Source organism: Epinephelus fuscoguttatus, linkage group LG4, assembly GCF_011397635.1.
Source record: "Epinephelus fuscoguttatus linkage group LG4, E.fuscoguttatus.final_Chr_v1".
Classification (NCBI taxonomy): domain Eukaryota; kingdom Metazoa; phylum Chordata; class Actinopteri; order Perciformes; family Serranidae; genus Epinephelus; species Epinephelus fuscoguttatus.
In genome coordinates this window covers 16,847,282-16,855,302 of record NC_064755.1, presented here as the reverse complement: position 1 = coordinate 16,855,302, position 8,021 = coordinate 16,847,282, and the positions used below count along the sequence as shown (strand labels likewise).

At 46.0% G+C, this 8,021-nt stretch overlaps 1 pseudogene; it reads right to left on the bottom strand.

The window, feature by feature from the left end:
* Window positions 1-4,577: 4,577 nt before the first annotated feature.
* On the bottom strand, window positions 4,578-7,492 carry LOC125887298 (uncharacterized; annotated as a pseudogene).
* Between the last annotated feature and the right edge of the window lie 529 nt (window positions 7,493-8,021).

The following is an 8,021-nucleotide window of genomic DNA, read 5'->3' as shown; positions in this document are numbered from 1 at the left end:
GCTCTGGCCGCTGCCACAGGCCGCTGCACACACCTGCGGAACTGGAACTGGGCGCGCGACGTTCAACTTCAGTTGACTGTGGGATAACATTTTTACAAAATAAAATAACGAAAAAAATAATTGATTTTTGAAAATTTAATAATCGATTCATACTCGTCCATAACATAATCGCGATTAATTAATAATCGATTTTTTCCACCACCCCTACTGGGAATGGGTCTACAATGTCTCTCCAGAGACATTGGTACTCTGATGAGTCGGATATTGTCAGGCTCTCGTGGTAGGACTGTCTTGAACTGCGTTGGTTAGTAACTCTTAAAGGGGTGATATGGAAGGGTCTTTTTTGAGTATAGGGGTCATATCCTCATGAGACCCTGTGTCTTCATATGAGGACATCACATTTTGGGTTTACTTGACCTTATAATTAATTTTACTTAACTTAGACACTTGTTTGTGTCGTCTGGTGGTAGTAAGAGCACAATACACTTATACATCCATGTAAAAACAAGATGGCAGCCATCTCTGCCAAATCAGTCTGCTGCTGATCCCGACACAAAAGTGGACAAGGTCCAAAACCTGGTCACATTTGATAGATGAAACTTATTTGTTTATGATTAATACTGTTTGTAGTTCAATATGGCAACAAATTTGACCAATTTTAGCATCAGTAACAAGCTAAGACACCATTAATAATGAGGAAGGACCCATTTGATGACATTGGGATTTTATTGTCATGTCAGTTTAGGACATTGGGACTTAATTGTCATGTCATTTGGGGACACTGGGACTTGATTATTGACTCATTTCAGTACAATTGAACTTAATTATCATTAAAAAATGTTTAGTTTTTTTATACTTCCTGGGTCCTACTGATCCCAAATAGCTAAGAGAAATTAAAAATGCATACCAAACAAAAGTTTTGGTCTCAGGAGGATATGTTTTGTCTGCCCCTCCCATACTGGCGTCTCCTATTGACTCATAGGGGGACGGTGGTCATCTTCAGTATGAATACGAGTCAATTGCACAATATATTGTCCGTCACTTCCCACCGGCTGTTGACTGAAGGCCATCTTTGGTTTGAAGGTCATTACTACTCCCGCAGCAATGACTATGAAGGTGGGGATGAGTGCACTCAGAGAGTACTAAAGCAAATCTTGGTACCCTAGGCAAGAACCCACTCCACCATGTGCCTGGTCTGTAGGACCTTCCTGCTTCCCCTGGCCGGCCAAATTCATTTGCAATATGTTTAAGTGCTTCACTTCAGTGAGGTTAGGTGAGATGTCTCCTGCCAGTGTGTAGCAGGCCGATTCAGTGAAGTTTAATGTCACACACAGTGCCCCTCCTTGTTTTGCTAATAAAGAACTCTAGGGCACAAAATAACCTTGTTTGGGAATGTGAAGTAACTCGCAAGCGAATACTGTTTGGATTAAATGCAAGGACTGGGCAAGGACACCCTCAGAATCTTTAGATGGCATACATTGTGTTACACTCTGTATGTTCACCTGGGGTTCTGGAGTCTTCATAAAATACTGTGTGTAATCCAATGAAGTCTCCTGAGGTCTTCTTCAGCTATTTAATCATCAGCTCTGACATTTTCTTCAACAGTGCTGAATCATGTTAATACTGCCTCCCTTCACATGAGGTGTCAATAAGTCATTGTGGTTTATGTAAATAATAACTGGAACAGATGGCAGAGAAAGGTTTCATTGTTCTACCGTGAAGCCAGCACACAGCTTTGCTGCTGAGTGATGAGCCATTTTGAGATTTCAGTTTGTATTTGGAAGAAAAGTAAACATACCATTTGCATAGATATCAGACAAATAATTTATGGAGAGGTGACTTGTGCTTTGTAGGTCAGCCGTTGTTTCTCAGAGCAGTGGGCTATGGTGTATCTCATAGTTGTGCATAATTTTTATGCAAAGGTCTCAAAGATCAGATAAAAAATAAGGGGACATTCATGTAGCCCTGTGATGCTGAACGGACTTAGCTTTTACAGGGAAGTGTGGTACTCTAAGGTACATGTCCTTGTATATAGTCACATTTAAGCTATGAAATAAAATACATTTATCCTGTTATTACTGAAGTTCTTACAGGTATAATATGCAAGAATTGTCAGTTATGGTTTGTAAACATTATGGCCAGTGACAGTGAAAGCTGACCCCAGATTTACTTTTGTTCACTTTGTTTGCTGTTTTTGGCTCTGTGTTCACAATTTTAGAGGCAGAGGGAACCAGCAAATTCAGAAATGTGAGGGAAATTCTCCTCTTTGAAGAGGTGATGGACTCATTGTGAGGAATTAAGTCTCTTTAATGCACGCAGCAGCCTTGCTTTTGTGATGAATAAATACATTTGGAATTATACCTTCTGTCTGTTTATGCATTCACTCTTGTGCAATATTAGTCAACCTCTGCTACGTCAAGAACTCTGAAATCCTTCAGCCTTTATTATTACTATGGTAATTTTGGTGATGGTGTTTAATTTAACTATTAATCAGAGTTCCAAATTGTTTAGTGTATTTTATTATCATTAAACTGAACATTTAACATAATGCTATATTAATTTTAGCTCCATGTAAAGTGAATACACAGGATTTTTCCCAGCTAATGCTCCACTCATCTGCCTTAACAATGTAGTTCAGTCATTGAACAGTCACAGTTTGTTTTGTGTGCATGTCCAACACCCATGTTGCTGATGAAGCCAAATATTTATCTTAAGCTGTGTTCACACCGGACCTGTTTTTTTTTTCGCTGTCGCTTGGTTCGCCCCTTTGATATCGCTTCATCACTCAGTTGCAATCACTCGTCAATGTGGCAGAAATCAACAGACTCGCTTTTTCGCTTTGATGATGTCACTGAAGCGATCACGCAATTTCCCGGGGGGGGGGGGGGGGGGTTGGTGCAAATTAAAAGCAGCAATTGAAGTGACAAAAATCGGTGCCTGGAATTGGGCCTAACGGCTCCCGACCCTGTCCTCCTTGTTTCTTCTAAAATGTCTTCTGTTGTCAATTCAGTATCTTAGGTTCGGCTGGCAGGTACTTAGAAAAACACTGGAGATAGGCAGAATCTGGTGTAATCAAGTTTATTGTGTTCACAGGCAACAACACAGACAAACTCACGAGTCAGCCTCCGGAGGACGACCGAAAACCTGCTTTCGGCGCTCTGGCTTATATGCTGGTGGAGGTCGACTTACATGCTACAGTCCCTCGTGCTCCCATGTAATATGAACACAGTCCCTTGTGCTCCCGTGTAATATGAACCATTACATGCACATTAAGTAATACAATCATTTGAGTGTGTGTGTGTGACCTTTCCCGTGTAATAAAGTGCATTAGGCAGTACAATCAAGTGAGTGTGCTATCTTCATCACACAGCACGTGGTAACTTGTATGAGTGTCACTGTAAGTTCACAACATCATGTGAGTGTAGGTTAGTGCATTATATCATTACACAGAGCGTGATAGGTTATGTATGTCAATAAGAGTTTACAACTGAGATGTCACTAAGCGTTCACACCGTTATATTGCATATTACACATAAATGCAGTATTAGTTTTGGTAAAAGTCTACACACTAACATGGTTATATAGCTATTTGTATCTTATCCAACTTATATGGTCTAACACCTGATGAGGGTTTTGACTTTTGCACTACACAATCTTCTCCAATTTCTTGTTTTATTTTATGGAAGTGATCAATGTAAGTGCACTTGTCCTAGAGCCGCCACAACGGTTTTTATAATGCAAATAACTCTGTTAAGATAAAACCTACAAGCTTCTCTTCCTATGACTTTTACTAAAAATGTGTCTTGTATGTTTTCTAAAGCCTTTAAGTTACAAAAATGAAACACACTAGACTTCTGAGCATTTATACCTCTGACTGTGGCAGAGCGCTGCTGAAAGTTATACATTTTGATACACAGGCCCTACAGGTGGCTATACAGATTGCAAAACTCTGTAAAAGTACACCAAAGCATACATTTTCGTTTCCAAATATTTATTTGAAAACAAAACCATTCATACGGTCAGTAAAAAACCATTTTGTTAATAATAAAAAACGAATCTCAACAGTGACCGCGCCAGCCGGCGGGACTGCGGCTGAACTGCTTCCAATGTTCATTCATTCATTCAGTCGCGTGTTCAGTGTGTGTGTGTGTGTGTGTGTGTGTTAGTATGGCAGAGAGGAGGAGTATCAATACAAAAAAGTTTCCACTAATTATTTCGGTGTTTATTTCTTTTATTCTTTTTTTTTTTTATTAAAATGTGTAATATAGCCAACAATATTATTACCAAAAGTTAATCTAATTTATTATTGTGGAATGTATTTAGCAAATCACCACTTTCACAGCTCAGCAGCAAAAAGAAAAAAAAAAAGGAATTATAAAAAGCCGACAAATAGCGTTAATTAATTGACATGAGACACTGGAGAGGTTGTCAGTCCTATTCTATAGTCTGTTTTCAGTTTTCAGAAACATCTTCTGATGCACTACCTTGGACACATCATCAGTGTTGTTTCCTGGAGTCACTGGGTGTTTTGGGTCTCACAACAGACACCCTCATCCAGGTGACCCGACCGAGGCTGATCAGATCTCGGCCTGTGTCCAAGTGGCATTCTACTGCTCCCACCGCTCTCCCCTCTTCAGCCAGAGCCATCTGGACGCTTTCTCTGCAGCCTCCGCGTTGTTGTTCATAGCTCTTTTTCGGTTGGCACCTGTTATGCCCGGTGTGCCGTAGGCCTTACTCAGGGAGTGGCTGGCGAATCCCCGACTGCCCACCTCCACTGGCATGCATCTGGACCTCCAACCGTTCCTCCGACAATCCTCCACCGGCTCCTGGTACTTCTCCCTCTTCCTCTCCTGTGCCTCCTCCATTCTATCCTCCCAGGGAACTGTCAGCTCCAGCAAGACCAGTTGTTTTGTAGCCTCAGAGACCAAGATGATGTCAGGTCTCAATTTGGACTGGGTGATGTGTGGTGGAATTTTCAGCTGCCTCTCCAGGTCAACTGTCATCGCCCAGTCTCGGGCCATGGAGAGCAAACCAGCAGAGCAGTTCTTTGATGTTCTCTCTGGCCTTTGTCCTTCCTTGACGAACTGGATGGCCTTGGCTGTAGCTCGGGTGCATTGACTGTCCTTGATCCCCTTGCTGATTGTCTCAGCAATGGATTTTAGGATTTGATCGTGTCTCCATCGATAACGGCCCTCACTCAGCGCCTTGGAGCAGCTGCTTAGGATGTGCTCCAGTGTCCCTATCTTGGAACACAGGGGGCATGCAGGTGTTTCTATTTTGCCCCAGGTGCACAGGTTAGATGGGCTTGGGAGGACATCATAGACCCCCTGGATTAAGAACTTTATCCTCTGGGGGTTCCACTGCCAGATGTCCTTCCAGGTGACACGCCGCTCCATCGCCTGCTCCCACTTCATCCAGGCACCCTGCTGCCTCATGGCCACTGCTCTGCTGGTTCGCTCTTCCTCAACTGAAGCTCGCACCTCCTCCTGCGCCAGCCTCTGCCTCTCCCTCCCGCTGGCAGACTTGTACCGGGTTGATGTTATGCTCCGAAGTCCAGTTCTGCCTTGCGCCACTGTACCGAGGAAGGTCTTGTGCTTCAGCCGAGTTTCAGCTTGCTGGACTGCCTCCGCTGCCCTCCACTTCCTCCCTGTCCTCACCACAATTCCTGCCCCGGACACTTTGGTGTCTCTGGATCCAGAGTACTGCAGGTGTTCCTGTGCCCGTGCCACAATGAACTCCTCCCTGACCGAGCTGAAAGGGAGCCTGAGCTTGTTGGTGTTCCCATACAGCCCGATGTTACTTAGGCTGCGTGGCAGACCCAGCCATCTGCGAAGATAGCTGCTCACTCTTTGCTCAAAACCTTCAACCACAGTCATGGGAACCTTGTAGATGAGCAGAGGCCAGAGGATTCTTGGGAGGATTCCATGCTGGTATATCCAGGCCTTGAATCTTCCGGGGAGCCCAGACTTGTCCACTGTTCTCAGTCAGCCCTCTAGATCAGCACTGGTTGCCTTGATGGAGTCTCTGTCATTCAAGCTGCAGTTGAAGACCTTCCCAAGGCTCTTTACTGGCTTCTCAGTGACTGACGGGATCAGATGTTCTCCCAGCCTGAAGCGGAATTTGTCTGTGACCTTCCCCTTCTTTAGAACCAAGGATCTGGACTTTGCGGGCTTGAAGCTCATGCGTGCCCATTCCATGATCATCTCCAACCCAAGGAGAATCCACCTGGCTCCTGGTACAGCTGTTGTTGTCACTGTGAGGTCGTCCATGAAGGCTCTGATGGACGGTTGCCTTACTCCAGACTTGCTGAGTGGACCTCTGCATTCTGTTTCAGCTCCTTTGGCCAGCATGTTCACTGCCAGTGCAAAGAGGGTCACTGATATGGTGCAACCAGTGATTATGCCCACTTCCAGCTGGTGCCAGTCAGATGTCAGCTGGCCAGATGAGACTCTCAAGCTGAACTTCCTGTAGTAGTCCAGGATAAGGTCTTTCACCTTCTGGGGTACATGGTGTTTCTCCAGTGCGACCTCCACCAGCTTATGGGGTATGGAGCCATACGCGTTGGTGAGATCCAGCCACAGTACAGCCAGGTTGCCTCTGCCCTCTTTCGCCTCCCTGATGAGCTGGGTTACCACTCCTGTGTGTTCCAGGCAACCGGAGACTTCGGGTATTCCTCCCTTCTGCACAGCTGTGTCGATGTACTTATTGCTCAACAGGAAGTTGGAGAGTCTCTTGGCCACGATGCTGAAGAAGATTTTGCTCTCCACACTGACTCAGACTTCTCTTCTTTCGGTATGTACACTCCCTCAGCATACCTCCATGGCTGGGCAATTGTCCCTCTCCTCCAGATCGTCTTCAGGGCCTTCCAAAGCCGATGTAGCAGCTTTGGGCAGTTCTTATACACCTTATGGGGCACGCCACTTGGGCCTGGTGCTGAGCTCGACCTTGCTGTCCTCACCACTTCCTCCACTTCACCTAGGCTGGGCTCCTTCAGGTTGAAGTCTGATGTAGGCTCTGGTGGTGTTGTCAGTGCATCGCATGGGCCTAGCGGTTGTTCTCTGCTGGGGTCACTGTACGTGGCCTTGAGGTGGTTGTTAATGGCATCCTTTGAGCAGGTGAGGCGGCCAGTCCTCTTTTGGCCAAGGAGCTGCTTGGTCAACTTCAAGGAATTGGCCAGGAAAGCTGTCCTCTTCCTGGCTCTCTCTTTCTGCCTCCTCCTGTGGAACACTGCCTTCCGCAGGGTCAAGAGTTGTTTCCTTAGGATTGCTCTCAGTTCTGCTAGGCCAGCTCTCTCAACTTCCCCTGCTGTCTTGTACTGCCTCTTTAACAGCTTAAGCTCTTCCCTGAGGTGCTGGATCTTCCTTGCTCTGTGGCTTGGAGCATGTGCCGATGGTGTGGGCTTGGGTGCCTCGGTTACAAATCGCTCAGCTGCAATGTTCACTATGAGGGTGGTCATCGTTTTCAGCCGATGATCCATGTCCCCCTTGGCTGTCACTTCCAGGATGTGATCCACATCCTCATCAAACTGCTTCCACTCTGTTCTCTTTGAGGACTGGGGCCACTGGATCCTTGGTTGGGCTGAAGGAGCACAACTAGTTGTTACAGGAGCTTGCTGGCTTTCGGGGTCCTGTGGGTTGTTAAGAGATGATGCTTCTTGGGGGGGGGGGGGGCTTAGGGTCGCAGGTGAGCTGCTGGCAGCAGGCGTTGGTGACACTAGGAGGCTCTGGGCACTGTGGATTGCCTCCGGGCCTGGCTCCTCCTGCGTCTGACCAGAAGTAAATTGTCGTCGTTGTTATTCCGTTGTCCTGGGTCGTCATTCTAAGGTCCGTCCTGATGGGGTGCTCATCCTCCCCCCCTCTCGGGCACCCCTGGGGGTATCTTTCCTTTGTGGGTTGTGTAGCTAGCTTTGGGTTCTTCCTCTCAGAAGAAGTGGCTTGGGCTGCCAACCCTCCCCACCCCAGGTTGCCGTCTCTGTAATATTGTAATATTACAGAGACGGCAAGTCAAGTAATATATTTTTT